We start from the raw sequence: 14,806 nt of genomic DNA on the forward strand, positions 1-14,806 counted from the left end.
CATCGTTGTTTACAATTTTAGATATCTTTGTTTTCTTATTTTGTTTCTAAAGACAATACCTAGCCTTCTCCTCTTTATGTAAAACGATGAGTAAGTAATTGCAAGGCCTAGGCTATACTTATACAGTAATTTATTGATCGTTTTTTTGAGTTATAGAAATAATTTTTATGCTAGGCCCTAGCCTACAGGCGGATAAAATATTCTGACAGCCGGCAATTTTTACCGGTTACCGGCTATTAACAACAACCCTGATAATACAATAGTTCAGCCACACAGAAGCTAAATCCAAGTGTAATTAAGTTTAATTAGTTTTAAATTGCTTTCAAAGTAACTAACTAGAAAACATTAGATTTTTTAATAACATATAAAATGTTACTCTTTTATCTGCAAAATGTTTCTCTTTTATCTGCAAAGAAATTTGTGTAAAATTGCTCATGCTTAACAAGCATTTGATTACTCAGTTAACATTAACAATTATAACAATGGTAATGATAATTATGTCTTATATTAATGCTGTATAAATGTACATTAATAAGAATGATGATAATAAAGATGATGATTATAATATTGTGTTATATTTATGATACAATAATAATATGATACATAGATAATATAAATGATTGTCCTATATTAATGCTTCTATATAAATATACATTACTGTAATAAGAATGATAATGATAATAAAAATGATGATAATAATATTGTGTTATATTTATGATACATAGGCAGGGCTTGATTTAGTACTAGTCTGTTGTACAATGTCTAGTCAAAACTCCTCTGGGCTAGTAAAATAGCCAATGGGGTAGTGAAATATACATACAGTAAACTAACCCAGTGGGTTAGTCACCAATGAAAGTTAAATCGATCTTTGATAGGTACAACTACATAATCATGATGATGTGGTGGTGACAATGGTGTTGATGATAGACCGATGATTGTGATATTCTGCTACATTATGTTGATATAAATGTGATTACACTTTTTTTACACATTGAAAAACTATTGATTATTATAGCCAATTGTACAAATACAATACTGATTAACTAATAGCAATTAATGAATACCTTATCTATAGATGATCGATGTACTTCTTAGTGAATGCTGCACCTTGGTTGCACACTGTCAGGATAAATACATTTATAATTCTTTTTCAGAGTATTTTGGAATACAGGAAGTTAAAACACCAGTTGTTCGTTTTTCCAAGTATCATTTTCATTCACACACCTCTGAACGGTAGCTACATTGCTTTAGGCTATTGACTTTAAAGTCGATTTTACCCTCAAATATTTAGCCTTTTAGTTTGAACATGCTTTAGATTGTCATGAAATACATAGTGTAAACGCCTCAAGTGATTATATGAATTCACAATCAATAAGCAAAGTAGTAGTGTGTAGGTGTTGGGCCGAGAGTCCCGTCAGAGCATTCTTTTGGTTTTCAAAATGCTCATCTCGCACAGGAAGTCTGCTGGAGAAAGCCAGTGGCTATATCAATGACGTAGGCTTTGCCGATGTTTAGATAATGCTCAAAGGCATTGTAATGTGAACCTCCATGAATTAACAATAGTTGGTTGGGAGATTTTGCTTTTATGAAAGTGGCATTATCCTAATACTTTGAATCCCTTTGAAAAAAAGGATGCTTTGAATTAGCATACAGATTTCACAATATATGCAGCTTAAAAGGCTTACAAATTACCTTATCCAAAACAAATAAACTAGATATCAAAGGTTTGAAACAGATACTGTAAGGAAATATTGTCTCAGCCCACTCAATGGCGTAATTATAAGTATTAACACATCATATTACAATTTTTCATTGAAATACCACTACAAGTATTTTGTAAGCCCTGGAAGTGCGGGGAAGATTTACTGTTAAAATCGGGCCCTTTATCGGATGTTGTCTGAGAGGATCCATGCATTGCATTCTGCTTAGAATCACGTCAGCTGACAACTGTTGCCGCGATTTGTGGCTTAAAGCTCTGTCCACAATATAAATTTTTATGTGACCAGAAAATATGATATGCCCATAGTTTTAGGCTTCAACATGTTTTAGAATATCATTGATTATTAAAATTGCATTTCTGATATATAAATATAATCATCAATATTACATTTGAACTTCAGAGATAAGGTGGTTTCATAATAAAATTAAATCAATATACATTTTTTTAAAGGTTAAGAGCCTACTAGTTTGCTTAGCAATCATTCTACTTCAACACCAGTCCTTGTAGGCTTTTAAATCTTGTTTTTAATATTATTTGCTATAAACAACACCTATGAAAGCAACTAAGTAGTTGAAGAAATGTGAAGTTTATTTATTTCATCTTGCTTCCTGTATAGTATTTTTACAAATAGGTATTCTTATGTTAAATGCTTGCTGTACACCATATAGATAGCTCTGAAAAGAACCGTTGTTTTTGTTGAGAATGTCACACTTTTCGATTGAGTTGCTTCAGTTGCTATCGGGAGATTATTATTGATGCATAAAGATATTATTATACTGATGACGATTGAAAGAACTCAATCAAAACGTTAGGACATTCTCAACAAAAATAACAATTCTTTTCAGAACTACTGTAGTATCCATGTGGTATACCGCATATTATTATAACATTGTTACTTCGCCATGCAAAGCTTCAAAACAATTAAAATTGTTAAAACATTATTTTAAAACCTTACAAAGAAGAAAATGGATAGAGAGAATCTTTGAAGTCAATTGATGTAAAAATAGTATAAATTAATGGAATTTTATAATGAAAACGTGGCATAACCCACATAGTTTTTTGTTGCCAAGGATAATCTTAGGAGGCCGACTTTTGGATTAATTCCAGTTGTTAAGACTGTTTCTAAATAATGGAATGATGCCAAAGGGGGTTGGCACACTCCCATAGGTTTTTATTAATGTTTGATAGTTTTCTCTACCCTAAAATACTCCCTTCCCTAACTACTACTTATGCATAATACAGCAACACTTTACAAAATCTTTTAACAGACTGACCTTAAGTTAGTCATAATTTCCAGTAGGGGGAAGTCACTATACATAAGGGGAAATATTACTGTAAATGTCCACTACATGGTACTTCTTGCACACAAATTTTTCTATTATCATGATGTCTGTTTATTGTCATTTGTTGCAAGGGTTCATCTGTGAACTTCTCACCTTATTATACTTCTTTGGCAATACTCTATAGTTTTAGTTTCAGATTTTGAATATTTGTACAGTAAGGTTTCAAGAACATACATTTTGCCAGGCTAGATGTAAGAAATTAATTTTACTTCATAATACTTTTCATGGTCTGTGACATGATGAGGCTTAGAATGATATACCGGTATATTGATGATTTTGTAGCAATTATTGGGGTATCTCTCCCCCCCAACCCGTCAACATGACACAAACATTGATGGAGAACAAGCTAGAAAATTAGTGGTAATTAGGGTGTGCATGTTCCCTGTCAATTACAATACGCTCTCCTTCAGATGGAATATTAAGCACTTGGTCCCATGTTTATAAGTGATCTGTGCAAGGAACTTGATATACTATTGGAAAAACTGTATGGGATTGTCTCTCTGTGTACTGACCAATGCACTTCCTGTCATGCATTTCTAAAAATGCCTGTTTTGTAAGACAGTGATATATTCACTATTGGCAACCCTTGGCCCATGTTCCTCAATATATTATGAATGAATAAATGTATGCGTGAATACTGTCTATATTGGTATTAGGCTCCAGAGACTTCATATCGGCTCTCTCCACCTACTCTTGGGTGGAGAGTTTAATAGCTAATTACTATTTTACAGCGCTATGAACTACTCCCTCGGGGAGGTGCAGTGAAGGTGGGTATGAGTTTAGTAGGTGTGTGAGCCATTGACTACCAAAGGTGTAATAATAAAAAGTGCATAGAAGCAGCCTTATAGTACCAGTAAATATTAATAACACTTTATTTAGGATCACTTCAGCGGTGCTTTAAATCAAGCCCAAAATATGCAAAATTTGTACAAATGATTTTCAGTATTAAGTCTCAAAATACATGAAATTCTAGAATCTTAAATTTATTAAAAATAGTATAATATTTTTGTTAACTTTGACCAAATGTTGTTGATTTTATTTGTTGTGTATTTATTTTCCTATTTATATCAGAAATGAAATAAAAATAAATAAAAACAAATGCACATCCGTAGATTGTTACTAGATAGGGGCTTCTATGATGGGGAATTGGGAATGCCTAGGACCTTGTGATGATGGTCCAGTGGAGGGGGAATGGAGCAGTGCCCTACTGGGGACCTGCATCCAAGCCTAAAATGATGTACTAATATGCAAATTACAGTTTTATTTGGTTATACTATATTCTAGTGTGCTCCTATCTAATGGGTCTATTGAGGTCTAATGGCACTCATGAGAGTATCCCCTAATCTTGAAAGTCTGTACTGTAATACAGTGTTTGAGGTCTACACATATTTTTCAAACATGTCTTCAGTTATTCTTAATAATTTTAATGTGTATACTGTATACGGGAAAAAAATTTGTTTATTTTAAATAGAATTATTTTTTGTACAAATATTTTTTATGTTAATAAATAAATTAGAATTAATCTTGTTTTCAGTTGAGCAGGACTTTTACTGGAAACATTGTAATAAATTGAGATAAGCATTGGCCAAGTTGACAATAATTTGTCACATTGTAGATTGAGTAATAGGCCTTTGTACTATAGATTTACAGTCAAATATGCAAATTTTTTTTTTTGATTGGGGTGTGGGGATGGGGCATGTTGCAAGTAAACATCAGTGCACCCTCCTAGATATAAGCCTGCCACTTCGTGATTCCCAGTGACCTTGGAATTGAAATCTGAGGAGATACCTGTAGTTCCTTTTGGAGAAAGTCGCATCATAGAGTACAATGTATGAGTCTGCCTATTCAAATGTTGTCCTGACAATTTATTTTTAATATTTACATTGTTTTTACAGACTTCTTTTGTGTCTTAGGTTCGACTCCTAATGGGGACAACGCATATTTCACCAAAAAAAAATTGTTTGAAGAGAAAGTGTCCATCTCTACCAGGGTCTGGCAAGTGAAAATAGCAGATAACCAACTGTTGTTTTACTCGTGAAGTTGAACATGCATTTGGTAACAAGCCCCTTGTTAGAAAATGTAACATTTTCTACATTGTCATCATGAAAAAGGTAAAGTTAAAGCAAAATCATAAACAGATTGATTTGAGAATTAGGCTCCAACCTAAAACTTACATTTTTCCAACATTGTTTCTATTATACAACAGATGTATGATTAAGAACATATTACAGTATCCATAAGCGTGTCTGGAATTTTGACCTGGGGGAACAGCGCTGAGGTTCCCCTTCCTTATAGACCATAAACTTAAATTGTCCATCTGCCTGTAGTCCTGGAACACTGGCCAAATTCTATACTCTAATGTCTGAACAAATTGCTAACCATATGACATTCTTCATTGGATTCGTTGCTTGTAATCATGAACCTGTCTACAGCCATGGTCCTCACGGGGAGGGGGCACTCACGATAGAATGTCTGTGATTTGATAAGGCACAGCTGCTGCCCCTTCCTAGACTGACTTAATTTCATTTTCACACTTTGAGGAAAGCCACTCGCCCCTGGTTAGTTTCAGGACGATTAATAACATGATTCTTCAGCTTTTGAATGCACAGAGCATGAACATTGGACTTCCTGCTGTTGTCCTGGAATTATTCACTGAATGAAAAAAAAAAAAACATCACAGTGTTGGTAAATAAATTTATTGCAGACATAAATGCTCATCTTTTACATTTATTGGGTATATATAGTGTTCTTTTTTTTTTTCTTTAATGTAATACTAATGCATAAAATTACATTTATAAATACTCTTTATATTTATGAATTTTATGTTTTCCAGGAAAGAGATTTTAAATTAATTATTAATGTGATTTTTAATAAAATTTGGAAAATAATAAAAACACTAAACTTTCAATGGTTCTACTTTTGCACTCAGCTGCAATTGAAAAAAAACCCAACATTCTTATATTTAGTGTAATTATTCTTGTTTCGCAGAAGAGTTTCTCCTTAATGGAGGCATGCTCTAAGTGGGGTGTCCCAAAAAGGAGTTTATACTTTATTATATTATCAGTTTTAAATTGCTGTACATAAGCACCTGGAGACATATCTTCTTATAATTTTGTTTTCAAAATAAATGTTTTGGTTACAATACTTAAAAAAACAACTAATATAACTTCTTTCCTTAAGTGTTTGCAGTGGATGTATATTATTTATCGTAATAGATCTTCATGTCTCCAGGGTATACATAAATTTGTATTTAAATCTATAAATGTATATAAATAGCAATGATATCGGTGTCTGTCTTCCGGATCATTTTATATTTTTGGTTTATAAGTGTGATTAGTGCTTAATCCCAGCATTTTTTGTGTCATATTTTTAGTGTTTGCAAAAGTCTCTTAGGGATATCTTGCTATTACATCATTAGGCCCAGATGCTTACAAATTTAAGATAAAATAGCAAATGCAAGGAGTTCGCAAACAGTGTCTGGTATTAGCTACATATCTAGGCAGATTAAAGAATCATGTTATCAGCTATAAATATTCTGTCTGTGTTAAGTTAATATATTTCCATATTTGTGGCCCATGTGCGCGTTAAAGAACGCAGTACACTCTTCGGAGTAGGGGTTTGTCTCCCGGTGGACTGCCCTATCACCACCAGAAGGACCCCACTGGAAATAAGTCTTCTTCTAGACTTTCATGGCCTATCCTGCGTGTTATACACCAAATAAATGTAATCCAATCCAATCCAACATCTTTTAAACAGTAAAAACTGAATTGTTTTCTCATTGGAATGCTTAGATTTTTGTGTTTTTCTTCAGGTTTACCAAATATAGTCACTTTTTCTTGTTGATAACATAGAGAAAACACAGAATAATGTGTTGAAACTTTTGGAGTTTCAGTTGAGTCAATCCAATTTTAAGCTGCTAAATCATAGTTTATGTAAGGTTCACTTTGCAGTTTGTTTTACTGGATTTTATATCATTCCATCGTGCTGTATCTCAAACTTATTTATAGCAGTAAATATTTCTTAGCAGCTTGCCCAACGGTGAAGTGGGAATGAAACAAAACATCTAACAGGTGGTAAAGAAAATAGAAAATGCACAAGATTTTAAGAAGATTTGATCCTGTTCTTCAGCGGTTCACTTTTAGTCTAAGACAGCGGATAAAAAAACTGTTGCCCTAGAGAAAAAAATATTTAGTATGACTTAAGTATGACTGGAAAGTATGTATATTTAGATGCATATTGGGCTTTCCTATGTCTGGCTCCAGCTAATATTAAATACCATTGTGGTTTTAATTAAATTTATCAAAGATCATTTCAAATTTTAAAAGTTTATGAAAGTGTGATTTATATGAAAAAAGACAAAAGTTTCTAGGTTTTTTTTTTCCTTGTATAAAAAAGAAAATCAACATTAATTGTTGGAAAAAAACCAAAGGTGGGAACTTGTCTATCAGATGCACTTGTAGAAAAAATACCCTATTTTATAGTCCTCTGAGGCGCAGCCATAATTCCTTGGTGTTCACTTAGAAGTTATGATCTTGAGTTTGAGCTTGTTGAAAACACTCCTTTTACTTCTCTTCCTCTCGGATTATGTGGTTTTTTGGTAGGATATAAATGATTTTCTGAATGAACTTGGTCTAAATTAGCTATACCAGACCAGGAATACAGTTTCCAGGGATCAAAGAGTTTTCAAGACAAATTACATCTAAAGTGCAGTACTTTGGTAGAGATAAAATAACCTCCTCTCTCCTACCTTTTCCCTCTTTTTCCTACCTCTATTCCCCTCTTTCTCCCTCTTTTACCCTCTCTCCCACTATCTTCCCCTCTGCCTCTTCTCTACCTTGCTTCTCTTTCTACCCAGGAATATGGGTATCTGGTAGGATGAATGATTTGGAACCATACAAATGGTACAATTGATTAAATAAAGTTGGTCTGGTGCTGAATTAACTACACAGCTAGCTATACCCTCCAGGGATTGGAGCAGTCGCACAGCATTTGCTATTGGTTAACTAATGACAAGGGGGAAAAGTGCTTTTATGACATAAAAGGGAAAAAAAAAACACTTGTCAATGAACAAAATTACTTAATTACAGTTAATTTAGTATTATTATTAATTTATTGAATAAGTGAGTTAATTGACTTATCCTTCTCAATTGCTCACAGTTCTATGGGGCACCTGTATAGAAGGCCAGTAGGTCAACCACCCCCAACAATGATTTTACAATAATGGTGGATGCAGTGAGCTCAAGTAGAAAAGAGACAGGCAAAACCCAATATACTGGATCTCTTGACACTGTCAGTATCTATAGGAACAATAGCTAAATGGTAAATGAATGTAACTTTTTATAGTCAAGGACATTTTATACAAAATAAGGCATGCATGAATGTACAGGAGGTTCATTTAATATCAATTTATTTTAATTTATCTGAAGAAGTACTTCATTACTCATTTCTTTAGGCCCTATGATTTAACCTAATTTAAGTTTGGGGTTGAGGATGACCTGGTGTCATCCCCCTCCCACTTTCTCTTCGCAAAGGCCACCACAGGTATTCAGTCTTGGTTTAGGCCTAGATATATAAATATCCTTGTTTATTAGAATGTTAAAATTTTATAGTAATGTTAAAAAGAGTTGTCTAGTAAGATCAATGAGGGAATGGAAAATATGGTTTTAATTTTAATATAGTGTAGGGTAAAATACATTGCTCTTTTAATTTATATGAATGCATTCTATATTTATTCTTTGAAGGACATTCATGTACATGTGATCAATCCAAGAGTTTATCCTTCTGCTGTGCTATAACCGGAGTGTAACATGTTCCCCCAGCTTGGGCAACGAGGGGTTTTTTGAAGAATTAATGTAAGCCCACTTTCTTGCGTTCTAGTTCCTAAATAACTATACTGTACATTCCCATTGATTTTAAGTACAGTGCTGTCATTACTGTTTAGATTTAGTTGAAAAATTCATTTACCTAAAAGTGGAAATAAGGTGTAAAGGTATATTAGCTGCATACAGTAGGAGTCCACAATTAAAAACTAAGCCTGCATTTCTCATTTGCGAAAAATAAATACTAACAAGTACCATTTTAAAATGTATCCTAACTTTTTGCACTACATATTGGATATGGAACAGAAATAAATGCACCCAAAATTAGGTGGCTCATGGATAAAAGATGTGTATAAGAGACAGGCTATAAATATTCTGTCTGTGTTAAGTTAATATATTTCCATATTTGTGGCCCATGTGCGCGTTAAAGAACGCAGTACACTCTTCGGAGTAGGGGTTTGTCTCCCGGTGGACTGCCCTATCACCACCAGAAGGACCCCACTGGAAATAAGTCTTCTTCTAAGGAGAGTATGAAACTAATAAATTAATAGTAAATAAAATTAATTTAGACTAAGTAGCCCTAATGAAATAATCAAACAAAAAATATATATAATACATACATATAAGGAATATGAAAAAAAAATTAAAATAAAACCAATCATACAGTATTCTAAATTTACAAATTGAAATAATTCTAAATAATATATAAAACTGAATATAAATAATTAAAGAAACATCTATAATTAAATTATAATTAAAGATGCAAAATAATTAAACATGATCAAAAAACAATTAAAATAGGCCAAAGAAACAGTTACAACACAGAAAGATGGAGGTAGCTTTTGAGGGATGATTTAAAGGAGGGGTACAGTACTGTAAGTAGTAGCATTGTGAATATCTAAGAGAAAAGAGTTAAAGAAATAAAATAATTAAATAAATAATAAAAATAATAATAAATAATTAAAGCTAAATAAAGTTTGAAAAGTTCTTCCTAGTCTCCTCACTTGCATCCTTTTTCTTTTCCACCTACAGTCATCATCATATGAGTTAGTATTTGGTAGTAATAATATACTTATGTATATAAATTATTATATAATATTATATAAAAAGGTTTATTACATTGATTCAAATCTAGGTACAACCCACAGAAGACAGTCACTTATTAAAAAAAAAACACTTGTGCCTCTAAAGTAGAGAGGCCAGTGATTATGTTGAACTCTTTAAGAATTGTACTGAAACATTAAATGATGCAATCATACCAGTTGTAATAAATATGGTTGAACCCAAACAGGAGTTTGGGTCGAGGTCATTGCGAACAAGAGAGAATGTTTTCCACTTCCTAAAATCTACCTTTAGAAAGAAAAAAAATTAAAGAAAAAAAATTGGCTACATCTGAACATTCTTCATTAAAGCGCCTTTATAAATTTTAAACCACAATTTCTATTTGGAGTATTACAGTATTCTATTAAATTTTTTATCCAATTTTTGTTTTATGAAGGAAACAGTACAAAATTATATGATCTTGCTTGGCTAATTATTTGATCGGTTTTTAATTTTAATGTTATGTAAATGATAACTTACAAATGGTGCGCGTACCTTTTGTTAAGTGGTATACCCATTGTACGTTAGCTTTGTCTAGTTAAACGGAATTTCATTAGAGGGCGTAAGTCTGGGTTGACCCAGATGTGTATCTCATTATAGGTTTCAATTCAGGCCGACTACAGTAGTAGCTAAACCACCTCCTGTTAATGTCAGTTCTACTGCCTCATTCTGTACACGTTGTAGGCTGCAAATTTTGCTGATGTTGCTCACTAATAAATGCACACCAAGAGGTGTTAAATCTCAGGACCACCACCCAGTACTCACAGTATACGTCATTACAGGTTTGCGCTACAATTTTAACGATTTCTTTGCTGGATGCTTAGAAAGCTATGTCCGAGATCTTGTCGCTAAGGTAAAGAAACTTGGAAAGCGCTGAATTACATCACACGATTATTTCTTTACGATATATACCCTGGCGTGGTTTTGTTCTGGATAATATACTTCGTCAATTCAAGGTTGTGTACATCATTTAGAGTAAAACGGGTAGGAATTGATTCTTATCTTCTTTTTATTAAACCAGTAAATTGGCTGATTTAAAAATGAAATTATGACGATGAAAGTGATACTGGCTGCAGACCGCGCCCGTAGTGAATGGCTCATGTGGTATCATGAATGTTATCAAACCAGGCATTCATGTCTGCAGGATAATTCAAGGCTTCTCTCTAGTCACCAAATTACGTTCCTTGATTCAACATGGGTAAAGTTAATGTACTTTCCCCTACCGCAAGCAAAGACCCATAAGAAAAGTGACAGACTATCGTATCTCCCTTCAAATCACATCGGCCTGCATGTACTTTGATAGCTTGAGGCCAAAATTATTTTCTCAATTTTCAATTTGAAATTGATGTGTTAATGCATTTTCCCTGTTGGGTGTCTATTTCAAATATTGGCTGATTTTACAATCTGATAATTCTGTCATGGGAAATAATGTGGATTATAAAACTTATTACTGTAAAGTGATTTTTTTTAAGCAATTTTTTTTAAGCAACCCATTTAATAAGCACAGTTGTTTATGTTGGTTCAGTGTAATTCATCACCTTTAACACTAAGATTAATACCTTTTTCAAAATTACTTATAAATTAATATTTAAAGAAAAATAATGATACATTCTTTGATATTTTAAACTGTAAAAATACTCATGAAATTACTTCAAAATGTCTCCAAATTTCACCTTACATTTACAATAGTTCTTTCCATATGGTAACATTTGGAAATATCGTTTGTAACATTTGGTAGAGCTCTTTCATAACCAATGTTATAATGGTCGTACCACATCTTGCATATGAGAGCAAAGGGCAAAATTAAGTTATGGTACTGTACTTTTTTAGTATGTGACATTGGGTGACTTTCATTTCTTGATGCGAGTGGGCTTTTTAGGCCAACCGAATTATAGATAATTCATTGTGCAAATGTTTCCTGATGGTGGTTCAATAAAATGGGTTATTTGGATGTAATTGCATTTTAGCTTTACATTCAAATACTTAAAAAAAAAAAAAGAAAAGATGTCTGTTTTAGTTTTTTAACTTTTGTTGATAAAAAAAGAAGATTCTTTAGCTTATATGAAATCAGACAATTAAATAAACAGGCACATATAAAGGGCTTGTATTTTTATCTTGTTACCATGTTTGTCATTGTATTCTATATCTTTTAATCGACAAAACAAATGATATATAATACATATGACAAATAATTAGGTAATAGATAGAAGTAATTATAATAATAGTAATTGTTATTATCGTGATGGAATAGACGATAACTTGATTTACGGCAGGAAAATCCAGTAAAGGTGTAATTTTTGCCCAACCAGTGATTGCCATAGTGATTGACCGTAAGTAGTGTGCATTGTGCAAAAGAAGGTGCTCTCCATTTCGCCATGTTCTTAGATTTTTGGTAAACTAAAGCCTGCTGAGCAATTGGTGGCAAGGAACACATTAGACTTCAAAGTTCTCCACGCGCTGCGGCAGTTTTGTTTTTGGCTCAGTTGCATTGCGCTGCGTGCGCGGAGCTTTTTTGTCATCTCCCTCAATAATACCTCCATGTTTAGAACAACTTTACAGCTTTTTTTTCTTCAACATATCTTTCCATGTAAACTTTCGTCTTCCTCTTATATCATCCACTTCTAGATCCCATGCTCTTTTCACAGGTTCATCATCTTCCCTTCTCAGCACATGACTCATTCAACTTAATCCACTTTTCTTATACCAGTTCTACAATAGTTTCTTCCAGACCCAACCTATCCTGGAACTTCCTCAAAATGGCAGATTTCTCAACTGCAAATTTGTGATAAAATGTCATGTCTTACATCCATCAACATGCCTATTATTAGATTAATTATACTTGTTAGTATACTGGACAAGGTCAGATCCCATAGGTCCAGAATTTACATAGTAAAGTTTCAATCAATCATAGCATATAATTTACATATACAATTAGCAGATTTCCTGTGAAAATTAAATCCTTCTTCTTTTAAATCATTAGCACAGTTGCTTGTATTCCAACTATGCCTATATCTATTTAACCCTTTCTCTCTGTAAATTTATCCTATTTATGTGAATTATAATTGGTTTATTTTCTGATTTCATATTACTTTTTAATTACATTTTTTATTTAAATCCCATTTTGATAAATTTATCTTATTTATCTACATTATAATAAATTGTTTTTACTTTTGAAATTTTTCCTAACCACTTTTGAAATCAATTGTTTTTTGAAAGTACATTTCAGATATGGAAAATTAAATGCATAATATGTATTCTTGATTTTTAATTGTTTTATTATTGTTATTTTCTCAGGTTTTATTGAATTTTAGCCATTTTAATTGTTGTCCAAAATTTTATTTTGTAATTGTTTCTTATATAAATGGATAATAGCCTACCTGTGTCCTTTCTTGTAGCAAATAAGTATTGAATTGAATTGAAAATACTTGTGTCTTTGGTCAACAGAAGAGAATATAAAGAAAAGTATACCACTCTCCACTCTCACATATTTTAGAAATCTTGGCTAAAAATAAAATAAGTGCTTATAAATTCTAAAAAAATGGGGATAATTTAATTCTAGTGATGAGGAAAAAAGGGGTTTTATTTTCAATCTATTATTTATTCCACTTTCCCACCCCCACATATTTCACAGAAATCGTAGCTAAAAAAAGCACAATTGCTTGTTAAAATCTAATAACAGAGCGATAATTTGATTGTCTCAATGACATAAAAAAGTTTTTTTTTAATTTCAACCTATTATCATTGATTACATTCTCCACCCCGTATTGTACATATTCCAGAAATGTTGGCTAAAAATAACATAATTGCTTATTTAAATCTAATAATAGGTCGATAGTTTAAAAATTTAATGTATGTTGGTTTTTTTTTTTCTTTCTTTTTTTTTTTTTTTTTTTTTTTTTTGGTTTAAAACATTTAATAGTCCTACCATTCTCCATCCAATTACACTTTTATGGGTCTACCACACACCAGGTTTCAATATTTTTTAAAACCCACAGAGGCTAAACTTTTCTGTTAAAAAAAAGTATACCAGTTATAGTCATGGAGAGGTTTTCTATACTCTACTTAGTATAAATAGATTAGCCTTGTCTATGTTCCTCCCACCCAATTTTTCAGGTAATAAAGTTTTATAAAAAGTTTGTCATTGAAGCTTATAAATAGTGTTAGACTTACAATGACAACTAGAACACTTTAGCATCCATATATAAGTTTGTAGATTAACAGGTGCTGTCATTATTATGAATACCCCTTTCTGTGCCTTCTTTTTATAATTATTTTAGAGAGCAGCATACCAAAGCTCTCAGTTGGCAATTGCTGGTAGCTACTATGTGTGATGAACCATTGAGATTTGTCCCTGGTTCAATTCCGTTGTTTCTCCTCTTGTGTTCCAGGTCAGCTAAATGGCTCAAATGCAACTTTAGTACTTATGCACATATGCATGCTATTCCAAGTGATGTTACACCAATGCTCCTACTGTATGTTGTCTGTCATGTAAATGTATTTGTGTTATAGGATGCTCTGTTCTCACCATTACATTTCACATGACAAATCTGTGTGTTGTTCCCATACATGGACATGGTGATGTTATGTGTTCCCCAAATATGGGAATATCACATATTTGTCACATCAATTTTTTCTTTCTTCTTTTATTGTTTTGTAGATCATAAAACTTGTTAACACGTCTCAGAACAGTTTAAAATGTCTTGATAATTGCCCATGTTTTCTTGCCCCAGCATGTGCTGGCTGGGGAAGACCTCTATAAACGTTTTTGTTTATATTTGAACATGTTCAACGTTTCAGTTAGTCAAAATGTCCCATAAGATCTT

The 14,806-nt window shown here is 32.4% G+C and overlaps 1 protein-coding gene and 1 long non-coding RNA gene across 3 annotated transcripts in view; one reads left to right on the forward strand and one right to left on the reverse strand.

Moving 5' to 3' along the window:
• LOC117101893 (steroid 17-alpha-hydroxylase/17,20 lyase-like) overlaps positions 1-1,333 on the reverse strand; it is a 19,347-nt gene extending 18,014 nt beyond the window's left edge. Inside the window, exon 1 of the mRNA XM_033242013.1 lies at positions 1,065-1,333. The gene's annotated coding sequence lies outside the window, so the exon portion shown is untranslated. The remainder of the gene's footprint in view (positions 1-1,064) is intronic.
• The window catches only part of LOC117101905, a 45,139-nt gene that overhangs the window by 24,966 nt on the left and 5,367 nt on the right, over positions 1-14,806 (forward strand). The window contains exons 2-4 of one of the 2 annotated variants that reach the window (XR_004444335.1): positions 4,959-5,174; positions 8,221-8,382; positions 8,805-8,898. This is a non-coding gene — a long non-coding RNA (uncharacterized LOC117101905). Of the gene's footprint in view, positions 1-4,958; positions 5,175-8,220; positions 8,383-8,804; positions 8,899-14,806 lie in introns of those variants that run through there. The other variant, XR_004444334.1, reaches the window with a different exon arrangement.

This window comes from Anneissia japonica, unplaced genomic scaffold (genome assembly GCF_011630105.1).
Source record: "Anneissia japonica isolate Jap-2015-1 unplaced genomic scaffold, ASM1163010v1 scaffold1005_len2656397_cov198, whole genome shotgun sequence".
NCBI lineage: Eukaryota > Metazoa > Echinodermata > Crinoidea > Comatulida > Comatulidae > Anneissia > Anneissia japonica.